Consider the following 21,032-nt stretch of genomic DNA (forward strand, 5'->3'; position numbering starts at 1 on the left):
AGCGTGCCTGTGTGTGCTCCCAACAATAGTGTCTATGACCCCGCGTGCCTGTGTGCGCTCCCAGCATTAGTGTGTGTGACCCTGTGTGACTGTGTGCACTTCCAACAATAGTGTGTATGACCCCGCGTGCCTGTGTGCACTCCCAGCATTAGTGTGTGTGACCCTGTGTGACTGTGTGCACTTCCAACAATAGTGTGGGACCCTGTGTGCCTGTGTGCGATTTCAACAAGAGTGTAAATGAGAACCCCACGTGAATATGTGTGCTCCCAACCAGGGCCGGCTCCAGGTTTTTGTCGGCCCCGGGCGGAAGAGTCCCAGTGGGCCCCATAAACACACAGACACACACACATACACAGATACGTACATATTTAAAGACAAACTCACAAAATACATATAAACAGACAAATCTATACAGTCATATACACTGACATACATAGATACACATCATACATGCCTACAGACAGACACACACAGCTCTGCTGCAGACACACACTGCTCTGCTGCATACTTACAGAGACACACACACTGCTCTGCTGCATACATACGGACAAACACGCACACACACTGCTGCTGCATACGTACATACAGACACACACATACTGCTCTGCTGCATACATACGGACACAGCTCTGCTGCATACATAGACACACACACAACTCTGCTGCATACATACAGACACACACACACACAGCTCTGCTGCATACATGCAGACACACACTGCTCTGCTGCATAGATACAGACACACTCACACTGCTCCGGTGGCTTTTCTTTTGAAAAAGCCGGCCGCCGATTATTCAATCTCGTATTCACTGCTTCCCTCGCCCACCGGCGCCTATGATTGGTTGAAGTCAGACCCGCCCCCACGCTGAGTCACAGCTGTCTCACTGCAACCAATCACAGCCGCCGGTGGGCAGGTCTATATCGTGCAGTACAATAAATAAATAAATAATTAAAAAAAAACGGCGTGCGGTCCCCCCCCAATTTTGATACCAGCCAAGGCTGGTATTCTCAGGATGGGGAGCCCCACGTTATGGGGAGCTCCCCAGCCTAAAAATATCAGCCAGCAGCCGCCTGGAATTGCCGCATACTGCAGTGCTAACCACTGAGCCACCGTGCCGCCCGTATAATGACTTACTTGTGCATGGCCTCTATAGCAGTAGATTTCTCTGAATTCTCACGTTATGCACTTTGAGGATAGTGGCAGTGTGGCTACATCGCAGTTCACCATATTCTCCTGCCTCTGTAACAATCATCAATTTGATTAAACTGAAATTGCATAAAACCCCCAAGACAAACTCTACGCAGAACACTGAGCAGGGACCTCGTATGGTAACCAGGTACCCACTGTGCTCAGAGAGGTTCATATTAATATTCTGTGCTGTCCTAGTCATTATCATTTGAGGTCCATGATAGTATAACCAGGACCGTTGCCCACCCAGTGGGACAAAGACTCAACACATCCAGGCCACGAGACCAAGAAGTAGAGGATGTAGGCTGGTTCGTGAAATATGGCCTGCACAATCCCCGACCTCAACCAATGGAGATGGTGTGAGATGAGCTGTACACAGTGAAGGTGACGCAGGAGACAACCTCTCAGCTCCTCCTGGGACACCTTCAAGACTGCTGGAGCCATTCTAGGCCATTCCCTGTAGACTGTGAGCCCTCGCGGGCAGGGTCCTCTCTCCTCCTATACCAGTCTGTCTTGTACTGTTAATGATTGTTGTACGTATACCCTCTTTCACTTGTAAAGCGCCATGGAATAAATGGCGCTATAATTATAAATAATAATAAAAATAATACCTGTGCAATCTGCTGGAGAGGACGACGACGGGAGGTTAAGACTTAGGCTGGAAACACACTTATGCGTGTAAAATCGGTCCGACTTGCATGAAAAAAACTCGGCCGATTTTAGTTCACGTTAGGTCAGTGTGCAATGCAAATGCGATGCTTTTTTAAATTGTTTTCAGGCTAGCAGTGCGTGTGTGATCCGTGTGTGATCCTTTTTTTTCTCAGCAGCTGTCATCTGCCATTCAGCTCTGCTACATGGCCGCTGACAGCAGCCACAGATAGAGCCATGTAGCAGAGCTGAATGGCCGCTGACAGCAGACACAGACAGAGCCATGTAGCAGAGCTGAATGGCCGCTGACAGCAGACACAGACAGAGCCATGTAGCAGAGCTGAATGGCCGCTGACAGCAGACACAGACAGAGCCATGTAGCAGAGCTGAATGGCCGCTGACAGCAGACACAGACAGAGCAATGTAGCAGAGCTGAATGGCCGCTGACAGCAGACACAGACAGCGCCATGTAGCAGAGCTGAATGGCCGCTGACAGCAGACACAGACAGAGCCATGTAGCAGAGCTGAATGGCCGCTGACAGCAGACATAGACAGAGCCATGTAGCAGAGCTGAATGGCCGCTGACAGCAGACACAGACAGAGCCGCGCGATCAGAATGAAGTCGGATGAACGTCACCCGACTTCATTGTCATCCCATGGCTCTGTCTGTGTGGCATGGCCCCTGATTGTCCGTCACCGGTTAAGGTCTCGCCGGTGACCGCAAATCCTCTGACTGACTGCAGTGAGCCGCGCGATCAGCGGTGCTGTCACTGAGGTTACCCGCGGCCACAGCAGAAGTCATCCCGCCGAGATCTGTAGCCCCGGGTAACCTGAGTGATGTCATCGCTGATAGCGCAACTCACTTCAGTCGCTGCAGGGACCTCACAGAAAGCAGTCGTGGTCTGTGACCGCTCTCTGTCAGCTTCCGATGTAGCAGAGCTGACAGCGTCGAGGGACCTCTGTGGATTACGTCGGACATGGAAGGGTATTTGGGGTCTTGAATAAAGTGGTGAAAGAGGTTGTTTTTTTTTGTTATTTATTTCAAATAAAGGATTTTTGGGTGTATGTCTTCATTTTCTTAATCTTACAGATTAATCATGGAAGGAATCTCGGGGAGACGCCTGCCATGATTAATTTAGGACTTAGTGGCAGCTATGGGCTGCTGCCATTAACTCCTTATTACCCCGTTTGCCAATGCACCAGGGCAAAACGAGAAGAGCCGGGTACAATCCCAGAACTGTCGCATCTAATGGATGCGGCAATTCTGGACGGCTGCTGGCTGTTATTGTTAGGCTGGGGGGCTCCCCATAACGTGGGGCTCCCCATCCTGAGAATACCAGCCTTCAGCCGTGTGGCTTTACCCTGGCTGGTATTAAAATTGGGGGGACCGCATGCCGTTTTGTTTTAATTATTTATTTATTTATTTTACTGCATGATAGAGACCCGCCCACCGGCAGCTGTGATTGGTTGCAGTGAGACAGCTGTCACTCATCATGGGGGCGTGTCTGACTGCATCCAATCATAGGCGCTGGTGGGCGGGGAAAGCGGGGAATATGAGATTGAATAATGAGCGGCCGGCTGCCACTAAGTCCTAGATTAATCATTGCAGGTGTCTATGAGACACCCCCAATGATTAACCGGTAATTTTAAAGTTAATAAACATACAGTGAAAAAATCCTTTATTTGCAATAATAAACACAAACAAATACCCTCGTTCACCACTTTATTAAGCCCCAAAAACGCCTCCAGCTCCGGCGTAATCCACGGAGGTCCCGCGTTGCTTCCAGCTCTGCTACATGAAGGTGCAGGAGCTGCAGAAGAACGCCACTCCTGACAGCTCCACGCAGCAACTGAGGTGATTAGTTCGATCAGTGATGATGTCACTCAGGTTACTCGCGGCCACCGCTGGATCCTTCAACAGTGACAGCAAGTCACCAGAGTGACAGCGATGAAGTCATAGGTGAGTTGCGGTCTCGGGTGGAGGATGCAGCTAGCCGCGGGTAACCTGAGTGACAGCAGTGCTAATCGCGCTGCTCACTTCAGTCACTCAGGGGATTAGCGGTCACCGGTGAGTCCTTCACGGGTGACCGCTAATCAGGACGCGACACAGACAGAGCCGCGGGATGACAATGAAGTCGGGTGAAGTTCATCCGACTTAATTCTGATCGTGCGGCTCTATCTGTGTCTGCTGTCAGCGACTATTCAGCTCTGCTGAATGGCAGGTGACATAGAAAAAAGGGATGCCATACGCATCAAACACGCATTACACACGCTCTGCAAGTCATTAAATAATTTAAAAAAAGCATTGCACTTGCGTTGCACACTGACCTAACGTGAACTAAAATCGGCCGAGTTTTTTTCAGGCAAGTCGGACCGATTTTACAAGCATAGATGTGTTTCCAGCCTAACAGGGACACCAGGAGCAGTCTGAGCTGTAACATATTCTGCTGTCTCTCACATTCTCTACTTCTTGTTTCCAAATGTAGATTGTGGATGAAGACAGCAGAGCAACAAAGAAGTATAATGTGACCAGGACAAAACAGGGATGGCCGATGTTCACCGGTACTGTATTCACTGCACACAAACATATATATCACATATACAGTGGTGTGGAAACAATCCCACACCGTAAGGCTATGTGCCCACGCTGCGGAAAATGCGCGGATTTTGCCACGGATTTCTCGCGGAAAAGCCGCGGATTTTCCGAAAATCTGCAGCACAGCTATTCCCCAGCCATTTCTATGGCATTTGGGAAATGCTGTGCCCATGCTGCGGATTTTTCCGCAGCGGAAATCGTGCGGATTTCCGTGCGGAAAAATCTGCAGCATGTCAATTATTGTAGCGGATTTCTCCGCAGGGTCCCATATACTTACCTGCCTTGATAGAGACCCGAGTCACTTTCTCCATCCGGTGTAGCGGCAGCAGCGCGGTGGATCCAGCCAGGTACAGGAAGGAAGAGGTGGGCGGAGCGTGCACGAGCTCCGGTCATGTGACAGCCGGAGCTAGTTCAGGCCCGCCCACCTCCAGCACAGTGAAACCAAACGCTGCCTGACAGTGACCCGGCCGCCGGAAAGCGAGGTGCTGCATGATGGAGGTAAGTATAAACTTCCCCGATCACGGCAGCACTTGTTCTGCATTGAGGATGCAGTGCCGAAGCCATGGCACTGTATCCTCAATGCAGAATGCCCGCAGCATATCCGCACGACATTCCGCAGCATGGAAACAGACAGAAGTTGTGGTGCAGTTTCCTGGGAGCACCTGCGGAATGTCGTGCGGATATATCCGCAGGACACTTTCCCCGTGGGCACATAGCCTAAGAAGCTTCCAGCTCTACAAAGGTTCAAAGTTGATTGCTCAGTATTTGGTGACTGCCCGTCACCTCGGTCCTCAATATTCAGTGACCAAATTAGAGGATGACTTCTGGCCAGACTTCTTTAAACAGATGGTGCATCTAATCCCACTAGTTGTTACCATTTCTGAGTTGATGGCACTGCTGGATATCTAACTATGTCTCAAAACTGTCTTCCAGAATCTCACCTTTGTAGCACAGTTTGTTCCTCCTCCAGTTTACGCCTCCTACACAGCTGTTTCTGTTACTGCTCATTCTCTCCTGCCTGGTATGATTGATTGTAAGGGCTCTTCTCCACTTGTGTTTTTTTTGTGCTATTGTAATCGCCTGTAAAAACGGTTTGCAATCTGACAAATGATTATATATGATGCTGTCTCCTTTTCCCCGTTTTTTTACGACTCCACACGTGCTTTCGGTGAAATCGCAGCATGCTGCGATTTGCACCGAGTCTCAGCTCTCTCACCCCCATGCAATCCTATAGGAGCGAGAAAAAAATCAGAATCCGGGTGGCATGCGCATGTCACACGGATTCTTGACACTTGCATACTGCGTCGGACTGGCTACCCGAGGAATCTCCAGTAATACCAGTCCTGGCTGCGGTTACATGCACTGCACTCCGGAGCTCTCACCTGAGCTCCGGAGTGCAGCCTAGACTGAACAGCGAGCGCCGAGTGATTGATTCTCCGGCGATTGCTGTTCAGGTCAGCACAGCTGCAGACAGGCCGGGCTGATCTCTGGAGCTCAGGTGACAGCTCCGGAGTTCAGTGCAGGTAACCGTGGCCAGGCCTGGTATTACTGGAGATTCCTCCGGTAGGCAGTCTGACGCGGTATGCATAAACACTCACATAGCACTCGCATGACGCTCACATGTCATACGGATGCTATGTGAGTAAAAAAACACACACCGTTCGCAGACCACACGCAGGACATACACAGGACACTCCACTCACATTTTGAGCCGAGTATCGCTGTGATTTATAAAACGCAAGTGGAGAAGAGCCCTAACTGACACACCGACTATAATGCTACAAAATCCCTGCCTGTGATGAGAAGCCATGACAGCAAGGGACAGTCACTGAATACTAACGACCTTACATCACTCATTTCAAACTCACTTTTGCATTTTGTTAACTGATACTATGTATACACTACTCACAAAAAGTTAGGGACATTTTTCTTTAGGGTGAAATTTCTGTAAAATGCAAAAAGTTCATGCTATAGTCATATTTAGTCATGACGGTAGGACAGTTGTGTAGAAGCAGCAATGGGGATTTCCTCATCTCAAACTATTTACTGAAACAAAAGCTAACAACAGTGGTGGGTAATGTACACCCCTCCACCACCCCCCCAAAAAAAAAGTCAGGTTCTCAATAAATGGTCATGTCGCCTTGAGCATCAACTCCACCTGACAACGATGCCTCCTGCTGGTGACCAGTGAAGTTTTTGTCTGCGGAGGTCGGCATCCCACTTTTCTTGAAGGGTGGCCCTCAGCTTATTGAGGTTCTGGGGTACAGAGTTACGTTCTTTACATTGTAACGCAGCTGATCCCAAAGATTTCTATGAGATTCAGGTCTGGAGAAAGTGCAGCCACTCCATTTGAGGTTCCCCAGTATCCAGCAGCCGTTCTCTAATGAAGTGTCCTCTATGAGCTGCAGAATTGTCCTCTATGAAGAAGAAATTCAGCCTGTATTGTTCATGTAGAAACACAATGACTGGAGTAATTATTATTCCAGTAGTAGGGGCTGTCACTATACCATCATACAATGTAGAGCTGTTCTGTACTGACCAGACACACCGGCCCACTCTAAGGGGTACTTTGCACACTATGACATCACAAGCCGATGGTAGCGATGCCGAGCGCGATAGTCCCGGCCCCCGTCGCAGCTGCGATATCTTGTGATAGCTGCCGTAGCGAACATTATCGCTACGGCAGCTTCACACGCACTTACCTGCCCTGCGACATCGCTCTGGCCGGCGAACCGCCTCCTTCCTAACGGGTCGGGTCGTGCGGCGTCACAACGACGTCAAATGGCAGGCGGCGAATAGAAGCAGGGCGGCGGAGATGAGCGGGACGTAAACATCCCGCCCACCTCCTTCCTTCCTCATATCCGGCGTGAGCCGCGGGACGCAGGTAAGGAGATGTTCCTCGCTCCTGCGGCTTCATACACAGCGATGTGTGCTGCCGCAGGAACGAGGAACAACATCGTACCTGTCACTGCCACGACATTATGGAAATGACCGACACTACACCGATGATACGATTTCAATGCTTTTGCGCTCGTTAATCGTATCAAAAACGATTTACACACTCCGATGTCGACAGTGACGCCGGATGTGCGTCACTTTCGATTTGACCCCACCGACATCGCAGCTGCGATGTTGTAGTGTGCAAAGTACCCCTAACACCACCACCACCAAAGGCTCGTCTGGTGACAGCAGTGGCTAATGCATTCTTCGTGACATCTCTAACATCACTGGAGGCTATCATTACTGCTCAGTGTGAATCTTCCTCCATCAGTTATGAGCACTGAGGCTCACTGGTCCCTCCTCCAGCATAGATGATACATGTGCCTGGTGGTGCGGTCCTTGGTTGTCTAACACGCAGACCACGCTGATTTAAATGGTTTTGAATGGTCTGACTTGACACTTATATGTCTCTCACCTCCCTTAAATGTACCTGGAGTTGTGTGGTATTTATCATCCAGCTTTGCAGGGCATTGTTCACAATGAAGCCATCACCAGTTTGGATTGTGGTCAGAGGACGTCCATTTCTATGCCTTTCTGTGACCCTTCCAGTATCTCTGTACAACCTGCCGGTGACATAAAGCTCAGTGGCCATGTCTCTGTCTTTCTGTCACTCTTCCAATCTCTCTGTATATCTGTACAACCTGTTGGTGACACTCTATGATGCTTTAAGCTCAGTGGCTACTTCCGTCTGAGAACATCCTGCTTTAAGCCTCGCAATGGCGCGGTGCTGCTGATCAAAGTTTAATCTGCCCAATTTTAGCCTTGCTGAACCATCTCCAGATCATCACTGATCCTGCACCAAATTTCAGTGTGGGTGCAAGACACTGTGGCTTGTACGTCTCTCCAGGTCTCCGTCTAAAAATTAGATGACCAGGTGTTGGGCAAAGCTGAAAATTAGACTCATTAGAGAATATTACCTTACTCTAGAAATTGGGCAGATTAAACTTTACGAGGACGTATGCATCAGGCCGCATACAAGGTTAACCTGGAAAAACGCCTCCTGCTGGTGACCAGTGGAGTTATTGTCTGCGGAGGTCGGCATCCCACTTTTCTTGAAGGGATCTTCAAGGTTCTGGGGTACAGAGTTACCGCATCTACATGGTAACTCAGCTGATCCCATAGATTTCTATGAGATTCATGTCTGGAGAAAATGCAGCCGCTCCATTTGAGGTTCCCCAGTATCCAGCAGCCGTTCTCTAATGATATGACCTCTATGAGCTGCAGAATTGTCCTCTATGAAGAAGAAATTCAGCCTGTATTGTTCATGTAGAAGCACAATGACTGGAGTAATTATGTTATTCCAGTAGTAGAGGCTGTCACTATATGATCACACAATGTAGAACCGTTCTGTACTGACCAGACACACCGGCCCACTCTAACACCACCACCACCAAAGGCTCGTCTGGTGACAGCAGCGGCTGATGCACAGCGCTCTCCTTCACGTCTCCAACATCACTGGCGGCCATCATTTTTGCCCAGCGTGATTTGACTTTCATCAGTGACAAGCACTGAGGCCACTGGTCCCTCGTCCAGCATAGATGACACATGTGCCTGGTGGGGTGGTCACGTACATTGAAGGTCATCAAGCATGCAGACCCCACTGATGTAAAATGTTTCAAATGGTCTGATGTGACACTCGGGGCCTCTCACCTGCCTTAAATGTGCCTGGAGTTGTGTGGCAGTCATCATCTGTTTCTGAAGGGCATTGTTCACAGTGAAGCGGTCATCAATGTGAGATGTGGCCAAAGGGAGGCCACTTCTCTGCCTTTGTGTGGCCCTTCCAGTCTCTGTACAACCTGCTGGTGACGCTCTGAGGCACTCTAAGCTCAGCAGCCACTTCCGTCTGAGAATATCGTGCTTGAAGCCTTATAATGGTTCGGTGCTGATGATCCATTGTTAGGATCATATATATATATATATATATATATATATACATACATATACACTGTATATGTATTTAGTGTGTATACAGTATCTATACAGTATGTGTGTGTGTTTATATATATATATATATATATATATATATATAATATATAAAGCTCAGTGTATATATTTATGTATGTATGTATGTATGTGTGTACTGTATGTGTGTCCGCTAAAGGAATTTGCACCGTCGCATTTACAATCACGAAATTTTGCACAGACGCCCCATGTGACTCAGGGAACGTCATAGACTATGTTTGGGTGGGAAAATGTAACCCCGTGCTTTCCAGTTACTCTACAAAAATCCTGCAGCCATTAAACTGAATGGTGAGCAAAAATGGTTGACCTTAGGGAGATCAACATCCACCACTGCGGAGACACCATCACGTGTTTCTCAACGCAGTGATTCTAGAGCAATGCCCCCTGGGAAATATTCAAAGCAAGAAGGCCTGCGGAGACACCATCACATGTTTCTCAACGCTGGCAGGAAACTAGCCAGGTCTTTCACCGGGAAGGAACAACCACGGGAAGGGCAGTCTCCAGTCAAGGAGACCACCTATGCCAAACATGGTATCCATCCACAGACAGCCGTTTCGGGGTATTTGCCCCTCATCAGTGTGGAGTAGGATCTAGAATCACTGCGTTGAGAAACACGTGATGGTGTCTCCGCAGTGGTGGATGTTGATCTCCCTAAGGTCAACCATCCTTGCTCACATAGTCTTTTACTAGGCAATGTCCCACTAGCCAGATTCCTACACACTGATGAGGGGCAAATACCCCGAAACGGCTGTCTGTGGATGGATACCATGTTTGGCATAGGTGGTCTCCTTGACTGGAGACTGCCCTTCCCGTGGTTGTTCCTTCCCGGTGAAAGACCTTGCTAGTTTCCTGCCAGCGTTGAGAAACATGTAATGGTGTCTCCGCGGGCCTTCTTGCTTTGAATATTTCCCAGGGGGCATTGCTCTAGAATCACTGCGTTGAGAAACACGTGATGGTGTCTCCGCAGTGGTGGATGTTGATCTCCCTAAGGTCAACCATCCTTGCTCACATAGTCTTTTACTAGGCAATGTCCCACTAGCCAGATTCCTACTCCACACTGATGAGGGGCAAATACCCCGAAACGGCTGTCTGTGGATGGATACCATGTTTGGCATAGGTGGTCTCCTTGACTGGAGACTGCCCTTCCCGTGGTTGTTCCTTCCCGGTGAAAGACCTGGCTAGTTTCCTGCCAGCGTTGAGAAACATGTGATGGTGTCTCCGCAGGCCTTCTTGCTTTGAATATTTCCCAGGGGGCATTGCTCTAGAATCACTGCGTTGAGAAACACGTGATGGTGTCTCCGCAGTGGTGGATGTTGATCTCCCTAAGGTCAACCATCCTTGCTCACATAGTCTTTTACTAGGCAATGTCCCACTAGCCAGATTCCTACTCCACACTGATGAGGGGCAAATACCCCGAAACGGCTGTCTGTGGATGGATACCATGTTTGGCATAGGTGGTCTCCTTGACTGGAGACTGCCCTTCCCGTGGTTGTTCCTTCCCAGTGAAAGACCTGGCTAGTTTCCTGCCAGCGTTGAGAAACATGTGATGGTGTCTCCGCAGGCCTTCTTGCTTTGAATATTTCCCAGGGGGCATTGCTCTAGAATCACTGCGTTGAGAAACACGTGATGGTGTCTCCGCAGTGGTGGATGTTGATCTCCCTAAGGTCAACCATCCTTGCTCACATAGTCTTTTACTAGGCAATGTCCCACTAGCCAGATTCCTACTCCACACTGATGAGGGGCAAATACCCCGAAACGGCTGTCTGTGGATGGATACCATGTTTGGCATAGGTGGTCTCCTTGACTGGAGACTGCCCTTCCCGTGGTTGTTCCTTCCCGGTGAAAGACCTGGCTAGTTTCCTGCCAGCGTTGAGAAACATGTGATGGTGTCTCCGCAGGCCTTCTTGCTTTGAATATTTCCCAGGGGGCATTGCTCTAGAATCACTGCGTTGAGAAACACGTGATGGTGTCTCCGCAGTGGTGGATCTTGATCTCCCTAAGGTCAACCATCCTTGCTCACATAGTCTTTTACTAGGCAATGTCCCACTAGCCAGATTCCTACTCCACACTGATGAGGGGCAAATACCCCGAAACGGCTGTCTGTGGATGGATACCATGTTTGGCATAGGTGGTCTCCTTGACTGGAGACTGCCCTTCCCGTGGTTGTTCCTTCCCGGTGAAAGACCTGGCTAGTTTCCTGCCAGCGTTGAGAAACATGTGATGGTGTCTCCGCAGGCCTTCTTGCTTTGAATATTTCCCAGGGGGCATTGCTCTAGAATCACTGCGTTGAGAAACACGTGATGGTGTCTCCGCAGTGGTGGATGTTGATCTCCCTAAGGTCAACCATCCTTGCTCACATAGTCTTTTACTAGGCAATGTCCCACTAGCCAGATTCCTACTCCACACTGATGAGGGGCAAATACCCCGAAACGGCTGTCTGTGGATGGATACCATGTTTGGCATAGGTGGTCTCCTTGACTGGAGACTGCCCTTCCCGTGGTTGTTCCTTCCCGGTGAAAGACCTGGCTAGTTTCCTGCCAGCGTTGAGAAACATGTGATGGTGTCTCCGCAGGCCTTCTTGCATTAAACTGAATGGAGCTGCAGGCTATACCAGTAAATAGCAACTGTCAGTGGTTGCTATAGGAACAAAATAAACTGTTAAGGGGGCTTTACACGCTCTGATATCGCTAATGCGGAGTCGTTGGGGTCACGGAATTTGTGACGCACATCCGGCCGCATTAGCGATGTTGCTGCGTGTGACACCGATGAGCGATTTTGCATCGTTGCAAAAACGTGCAAAATCGCTCATCGGTAACATGGGGGTCCATTCTCGATTATCGTTACTGCAGCAGTAACGATGTAGTTCGTCGCTCCTGCGGCAGCACACATCGCTCCGTGTGACGCCGCAGGAACGAGGAAGCTCTCCTTACCTGCCTCCCGGCCGCTATGTGGAAGGAAGGAGGTGGGCGGGATGTTACGTCCCGCTCATCTCCGCCCCTCCGCTGCTATTGGGCGGCCGCTCAGTGATGTCGCTGTGACGCCGCACGGACCGCCCCCTTAGAAAGGAGGCGGTTCGCCGGTCACAGCGACGTCGCCGAGCAGGTAAGTATGTGTAACGGGTCTGGGCGATGTTGTGCGGCACGGGCAGCGATTTGCCCGTGTCGCGCAACAGATGGGGGCGGGTACCCACACTAGCGATATCAGTACTGATATCGCAGCGTGTAAAGTAGCCTTTAGTATAACAAACTTATGTGTGAGGTAAAAAGATGTCGGTGGTGAGACGGATAAAGAGAGACAGAGACACAGACAGAGACAGCCGGGCAAAGAGACAGCCCTGGAAAGAGAGAGACTGCCAAAGAGACAGACCTGGAAAGAGACAGACTAGTAGAGAGACAGACGGGGCAAAGTGACAGACCCGCAAAGAGACAGCCCTGGAAAGAGACAGCCGGGCAAAGAGATAGCCGGGCAAAGAGACAAATGCCCAAAGAGACAAATGCCCAAAGAGACAGACCTGGAAAGAGACAGACCTGGAAAGAGACAGCCCTGGAAAGAGACAGACTGGCAAAGAGACAGACTGGGAAAGAGACAGACTGGGAAAGAGACAGACTGGGAAAGAGACAGATGGGCAAAGAGACAGACTGGGAAAGAGACAGACCGGGCAAAGAGACAGACCGGGCAAAGAGACAGACCGGGCAAAGAGACAGACCGGGCAAAGAGACAGATGGGCAAAGAGACAGATGGGCAAAGAGACAGACTGGGAAAGAGACAGACTGGGAAAGAGACAGATGGGCAAAGAGACAGACTGGGAAAGAGACAGATGGGCAAAGAGACAGACGGGCAAAGAGACAGACGGGCAAAGAGACAGGCCGGGCAAAGAGTCAGGCCGGGCAAAGAGACAGACGGGAAAAGAGACAGAGAGAGAGAGAGACACAGACAGATACAGGGAATGAGACAGAGACTGATGCAAATACAGACAGAGAGATAGAAACAGACAGACAAGGAAAGAGACAGACAGCGAGACAGACAGACAGCGACACACAGACAGAAACTGGGAGAGAGACAGAGAGACAGTTACTTTCCCGGGCAAAGCCTGGGTACTAAAGCTAGTATATATATATATACAGTTAGGTCCAGAAATATTTGGACAGTGACACAAGTTTTGTTATTTTAGCTGTTTACAAAAACATGTTCAGAAATACAATTCTATATATAATATGGGCTTAAAGTGCACACTCCCAGCTGCAATATGAGAGTTTTCACATCCAAATCGGAGAAAGGGTTTAGGAATCATAGCTCTGTAATGCATAGCCTCCTCTTTTTCAAGGGACCAAAAGTAATTGGACAAGGGACTCTAAGGGCTGCAATTAACTCTGAAGGCGTCTCCCTCGTTAACCTGTAATCAATGAAGTAGTTAAAAGGTCTGGGGTTGATTACAGGTGTGTGGTTTTGCATTTGGAAGCTGTTGCTGTGACCAGACAACATGCGGTCTAAGGAACTCTCAATTGAGGTGAAGCAGAACATCCTGAGACTGAAAAAAAGAAAAAATCCATCAGAGAGATAGCAGACATGCTTGGAGTAGCAAAATCAACAGTCGGGTACATTCTGAGAAAAAAGGAATTGACTGGTGAGCTTGGGAACTCAAAAAAGCCTGGGCGTCCACGGATGACAACAGTGGTGGATGATCGCCGCATACTTTCTTTGGTGAAGAAGAACCCGTTCACAACATCAACTGAAGTCCAGAACACTGTCAGTGAAGTAGGTGTACCTGTCTCTAAGTCAACAGTAAAGAGAAGACTCCATGAAAGTAAATACAAAGGGTTCACATCTAGATGCAAACCATTCATCAATTCCAAAAATAGACAGGCCAGAGTTAAATTTGCTGAAAAACACCTCATGAAGCCAGCTCAGTTCTGGAAAAGTATTCTATGGACAGATGAGACAAAGATCAACCTGTACCAGAATGATGGGAAGAAAAAAGTTTGGAGAAAGTAGGAAACGGCACATGATCCAAGGCACACCACATCCTCTGTAAAACATGGTGGAGGCAACGTGATGGCATGGGCATGCATGGCTTTCAATGGCACTGGGTCACTTGTGTTTATTGATGACATAACAGCAGACAAGAGTAGCCGGATGAATTCTGAAATGTACCGGGATATACTTTCAGCCCAGATTCAGCCAAATGCCGCAAAGTTGATCGGACGGCGCTTCATAGTACAGATGGACAATGACCCCAAGCATACAGCCAAAGCTACCCAGGAGTTCATGAGTGCAAAAAAGTGGAACATTCTGCAATGGCCAAGTCAATCACCAGATCTTAACCCAATTGAGCATGCATTTCACTTGCTCAAATCCAGACTTAAGACGGAAAGACCCACAAACAAGCAAGACCTGAAGGCTGCGGCTGTAAAGGCCTGGCAAAGCATTAAGAAGGAGGAAACCCAGCGTTTGGTGATGTCCATGGGTTCCAGACTTAAGGCAGTGATTGCGTCCAAAGGATTCGCAACAAAATATTGAAAATAAAAATATTTTGTTTGGGTTTGGTTTATTTGTCCAATTACTTTTGACCTCCTAAAATGTGGAGTGTTTGTAAAGAAATGTGACAATTCCCACAATTTCTATCAGATATTTTTGTTCAAACCTTCAAATTAAACGTTACAATCTGCACTTGAATTCTGTTGTAGAGGTTTCATTTCAAATCAAATGTGGTGGCATGCAGAGCCCAACTCGCCAAAATTGTGTCACTGTCCAAATATTTCTGGACCTAACTGTATATATATATATATATATATATATATATATAAAATAATGTATATACACAGCTCTGGCAAAAAGTACGAGACTGCTTCACAATTGTCAGTTTTTCTCTTTATATTTTTGAGTAAGGCGGCTTTCACACTACTTTTTTTTAGCATGCGTCATGAACGTTTTTTTGCTGCAAAAGCGAATCCTGTTTTTGCAAAGAAAAACGCATGCAAATGCATGTGTTATTTTGCAGGATCCTGTCACTTTAAGTTTATGGGCGGGCATTGGAGTCATGTGATCGGGAGTGAGGGGAACTGAACGTGAAAGACTGGGAGCCGATATCTGACAGCTACGGAGGCTCGTAACCAAGGTAAACATTGGGTAACTTGCTTGGATACCCGATATTTACATTGGTTACGAGCGTCTGCAGCTGCTAGGAGCAGGGCTGCCTGCTCCCTGCACACATAACCAAGATAAACATCGGGTAACTAAGCCCGCGGTTACCCGATATTTACCTTGGTTACGAGCGTCCTCCGCTCTCAGGCGGGGGAGAGAGGAGAGAGAGGGAGGGGGAGGGAGGGGGAGAGAGAGACTGATCACGCGAGGCTGGTTTCTGGGCATGCTCAGTAGAGCAAGCAGGATCCTGTCTATCAGCATGCCAGCGTTCACATGCGTTTGCATGCTGTTTAGTCAGGATCCAGCAATTTGCAGTATTTGGACGCAGCTCAAAAACGCTACAAGTAGCGTTTTTGAAAAAAGTTAGAAAACTGCAAGTCGCTGGATCCTGACTATAACGCACGCAAACGCAGGTGAACGCATGTTGACGCGAGTCCATTGCAAATGCATTGAAATGAAAACGCATTTGCACTGGATCCGTTTTTGCGTTAAAAAAACGTTCATGACGCATTTTAAAAAAACGTAGTGTGAAAGCAGCCTAAAATGTAAATTGGTCTCTTATTCTATAAACTACTGACGACATGTCCGAATTTCCAAGCAATAAATTTTGTATTTATTTTCTGAAAATGAGAAATGGTCAAAATAACAGACAATGCATTGTATTCACCTCAAATAATGCAAAGAAAACAAGTTCATAATCATTCAGAAACAAGAATGCTAATAATGTTTTACCTCAGGAAGATTCAGAAATCAATATTCTGTGGAATAACCATGATTATTAATCCCAGCTTTCATGCATCTTAGCTGCTTTCCACCAGTCTTCACACTGGTTTTGGGTGACCTTAGGCCACTCCCGGTGCAAAAATTTAAGCAGTTCTTCTTTGTTTGATGGCTTGTGACTATCCATCTTCCTCTTTATTACATTCCAGAGGTTTTCAATGGGGTTCTGGTCTGTAGATTGGGCTGGCCAAGACAGGGTTTTGATGTGGTGGGCCTTCATGCACAGATTGATTGACCTAGCTGTGTTGCATGGTGTATTGTCCTGCTGGAAAAACCAGTCCTCGGAGTTGGGGAACATTGCCTGAGCAGAAGGAAGCAACTGTTTTTCCAGGTTAACCTTGTATGCGGCCTGATTCATACGTCCTTCGTAAAGTTAATCTAAGTGTCAAGTCAGACCATTCAAAACCATTTATATCAGTGTGGTCTGCGTGGTAGACAACCAAGGACCGTACCACCAGGCACATGTATCATCTATGCTGGAGGAGGGACCAGTGAGCCTCAGTGCTCGTAACTGATGGAAGTAGATTCCCACTGAGCAGTAATGATAGCCTCCAGTGATGTTAGAGAGGTCACGAAGAATGCATCAGCGACTGCTGTCACCAGACGACCCTTTGGTGGTGGTGGTGTTAGAGTGGGCCGGTGTGTCTGGTCAGTACAGAACAGCTCTACATTGTGTGATGGTACAGTGACAGCCCCTACTACTGGAATATCATCAGTAATCCAGCCATTGTGCCTCTGCGTGAACACCGGTCTAAGGTCATCTTCATGGATATCAATGCTCCAGCTCATAGAGGCCACATCATTAGGTAATGGCTGTTTGATACTGGGGAACCTCAAATGGAGCGGCGGCACTTTCTCCAGGCCTGAATCTCATAGAAATCTATGGGATCAGCTAAGTCTCCGTGTAGAGGCCGTAACTCTGTACCTCAGAATGTCAATGACCTGAGTTCTGTCCTTTAAGAAGACTGGGATGCCATGCCTCCGCAGACAATAACTCCACTGGTCACCAGCAGGAGGCGTCGTCAACTGGAATTGATGCTAAAGTCAGCATGACCAGTTATTCAAACATTGACATTTTGGGGGGTGGAGGGGTGTACATTACACACCACTGGTGTGGGCCTTTGTGTCAATAAATAGTTTGAGATGAGGAAATCACCATTGCTGCTCACGCAGAAATACCCGACTGTCATGACAAATTGTCACTGAAAAATAGGAATAACGTTTGGAACACCATTCTAAGTCTGAACTGGGTGCAAAAACCTAAATAAACATCACTATGGGGAGATAAGGTACGCACACCAGTGACTATGTAAGGGGAATACATGGAATAGCAGAAACTGCTGTGTGAATACTGACTTGAAAAATCCAATAGCTACATGCAAGAGTGAAAATGTGAGAAATGGAATCTGCATTACTGCCATGAACATATGAATCAAGAGAAATTTAGCTACTGAATTGATCAATGCAATAGAGCCCCAACACTACGCCAAAGTATTTCTCTACGTTGGGGTCCCTAGCTTGTGTGTGTCCTCTCATGCAGTTAAAAAACTTACCGTGTATGGGAAGCTGAGACCCCGGCTATTTATGCGTATGATATGGATTGGCAATACGTGTGGTTGGGGAGGGTTCACAAACGAAAAAATACTAACAAATAGGAATAACGTTTGGAACACCATTCTAAAGCGGGCTTTACACGCTGCGACATCGCTAATGCGGAGTCGTTGGGGTCACGGATTTTGTGACGCACATCCGGCCGCATTAGCGATGCCGTTGCGTGTGACATCGATAAGCGATTTTGCATCGTTGCAAAACTGTGCAAAATCGCTAATCGGCGACACGGGGGTCCATTCTCAATTATCGTTACTGCAGCAGTAACGAAGTTGTTCCTCATTCCTGCGGCAGCACACATCGCTGCGTGTGACGCCGCAGGAGCGAGGAAGCTCTCCTTACCTGCCTCCCGGCCGCTATGAGGAAGGAAGGAGGTGGGCAGGATGTTACGTCCCGCTCATCTCCGCCCCTCCGCTGCTATACAAACGAAAAAATACTATGCACACCTATTGCCAATCCATATCATACGCATAAATAGCCTGGGTCTCAGCTTCCCATACACGGTAAGTTTTTTTTAACTGCATGAGAGGACACACACAAGCTAGGGACCCCAACGTAGAGAAATACTTTGGCGTAGTGTTGGGGCTCTATTGCATTGATCAATTCAGTAGCTAAATTTCTCTTGATTCATATGTTCATGGCAGTAATGCAGGTTCCATTTTTCACATTTTCACTCTTACATACTGTATAGCTATTGGATTTTTCAAGTCAGTATTCACACAGCAGTTTCTGCTATTTCATGTATTCCCCTTAAATTGTCACTGAAGCCTGAACATTTCCCGTGTTCCATAAATTTCACCTGAAATCCAAATATCTCTAACTTTTTATGAGTAGTGTATATACACATATTTTACACACATACAGAGAGTGACATATGTATTATAGTGGTTGTAACCATGGATACCTAGGGTCCTGCAATGCCCTGAACATAAGGTAAACAACATAGTGAATCAGAACTATACTCGTACATTTCTAATCTGAGGTATATGCTAATATTCTTATTATTACACCTACTACATATTGGGATAGGATCTTGGAGATGGGAGTACCCCTTGAAGTGATGTGCAGTACTGAGAAATGACACAGGGAAAAGGTTTTGACCACACTTTCTGAAATTTATATAATCTTTCTTCTTTTAATGGCCTTCAGCTCGATCTCGAGTCATGGTGACTTGATGTATGAATGCTCTGTAGGAAGATTGATCTTGGGCAGTCTAGATAGGTCTACCAGGGTCTTCTCCACTGTTATCTTGATTGTATTAAGCCATCGGGTTTCTGGTCTTCCTCTTTGCCTTGTTCCTTCTTTTCTTTTGACCATTATTTCCTTCTTCAGTGATTGCGCTCTTTAAATGATGTGTAGGCAAGTAAGCAACAAGTAGGCAATTAGTATGTGTAGGCAAGTAGGCCAGTCGTGGCTTGGTGATCCTTGCTTTGAGTGACATGTCTGGCTTGATTGATTGGTTTGTTCTTGCCATCCATGGTATCGATAACCTCCTTCTCCAGTACCATAGTTTGAAGGTGTTGATTCTTCTTCTGTCTTGTTTCTTTGTCGTCCAGGTTTCGGGTCTATATGTGACTACAGAGAAGACCAGACTATGTACGAGCTGCGTCTTTGTCACCAGTGAAATGTTCCTGGATATGAGGACCTTGTCCAGTGACTTCATTGTTGATTTGCCCATAGATATTCTCCTATAGACTTCCGATGTCATCACTGCATCTTGAGTGATCATTGATCCAAGGAGGATGAAGTCCTTTACATCTTCCAGTTTGTCGCCATCCCTCACACGTGTCCCGGTCGTACCTGGCCATAGCCAATATCTTTGTCTTCTTTGTATTGAGTAGGAGTCCCATGTTTGAGCTTTCCATCTTGACACTCTGTAATAAGTCCTTCATTCCATCTACGCTTGTTGCTATCAATGTCGTATCGTCTGTGTATTTAACATTGTTGACGATTCATCCAGCAATTTTTGATTTCTTCTTTTTCGGCTACTCCAACTTTCCTGAAAATATCTTCTGCATATAAATTGAAGAGACGTGGTGGCAGGATGCCATATATATATAATACTTTGTACAGAAGCCTTTGTTGGTGATGAAGCTTCCAGACGCCTCCTGTATGGAGACACTAGTCGCCTGCATGGCTTAGGTGTATTTTGGCCCATTCTTCTCTTATTCTGCAGGTCCCGGCTCCTTCTATGAACTCTGACCTTTAGTTCCTTCTTTAAATTATCTATTGGATTCAGCTCCAGTGATCGGCTCGGCCAATCTAGCAGATTTAAGGCTGCTTTACACGTTACAATTTCACATGCGATCTCATATGCGATGTGACACGCCTCCATCGTATGTGCGGCACGTTCAATTTGTTGGCCGTGTCGCACAAACGATTAAACTCCGTCACACGTACTTACCTTCCATACGACCTCGCTGTGGGCGGCGAACATCCACTTCCTGAAGGGGGAGGGACGTTCGGCATCACAGCGACATCACACAGCAGCCGGCCAATAGAAGCGGAGGGGCGGAGATGAGCGGGACGTAAACATCCCGCCCACCTCCTTCCTTACGCATTGCCGGCAGGACGCAGGTAAGATGTGTTCATCGTTCCCGGGGTGTCACACACAGCGATGTGTGCTGCCTCGGGAACATTGAACAACCGGATGTTCAATTTTTAGATAATGAACGACGTGTATGCGATCAACGGTTTTTCGTACAATCCGAATCGCACGTAGGTGTCACACGCAACTACGTCACTAACGATGCCGGATGTGCGATCGCATGAGATATCGACGCGTGTAAAGCAGCCTTTAGTCTTTTTTTTCAGCTTATGTAACTGTGTAACTAGGTGTTTTGGAGGTGTTTTTCCATTTGGCCTTCAAACATAGTGTGTTATATGGCATCCAAAGAGTTCAGTTTTGGTCTCAACTGACTGGACTATGCTCAACAATATTTAGACAAGCCTGTGAACTACTGGCAGAATTGGCTTGAAAGTCTCTTGACCTACTTTTTGGTCAGCAATAGAGTCTTGGTAGTGGTGGAAGTGCATTACTTATTGTTTTCTGTCAAAAAATTATACCTGCTGATTCCAGGTCCTTCTGTTGGTCCCCACAGGTGTCCT

General features: G+C 47.6%; 1 protein-coding gene across 2 annotated transcripts in view; it reads right to left on the reverse strand.

Annotated features, from left to right (window-relative positions):
• KCNJ10 (potassium inwardly rectifying channel subfamily J member 10) overlaps positions 1 to 21,032 on the reverse strand; it is a 259,124-nt gene that overhangs the window by 86,255 nt on the left and 151,837 nt on the right. The window lies entirely within an intron of this gene.

Source organism: Anomaloglossus baeobatrachus, chromosome 12 (genome assembly GCF_048569485.1).
Source record: "Anomaloglossus baeobatrachus isolate aAnoBae1 chromosome 12, aAnoBae1.hap1, whole genome shotgun sequence".
NCBI classification, from domain to species: Eukaryota; Metazoa; Chordata; class Amphibia; order Anura; family Aromobatidae; genus Anomaloglossus; species Anomaloglossus baeobatrachus.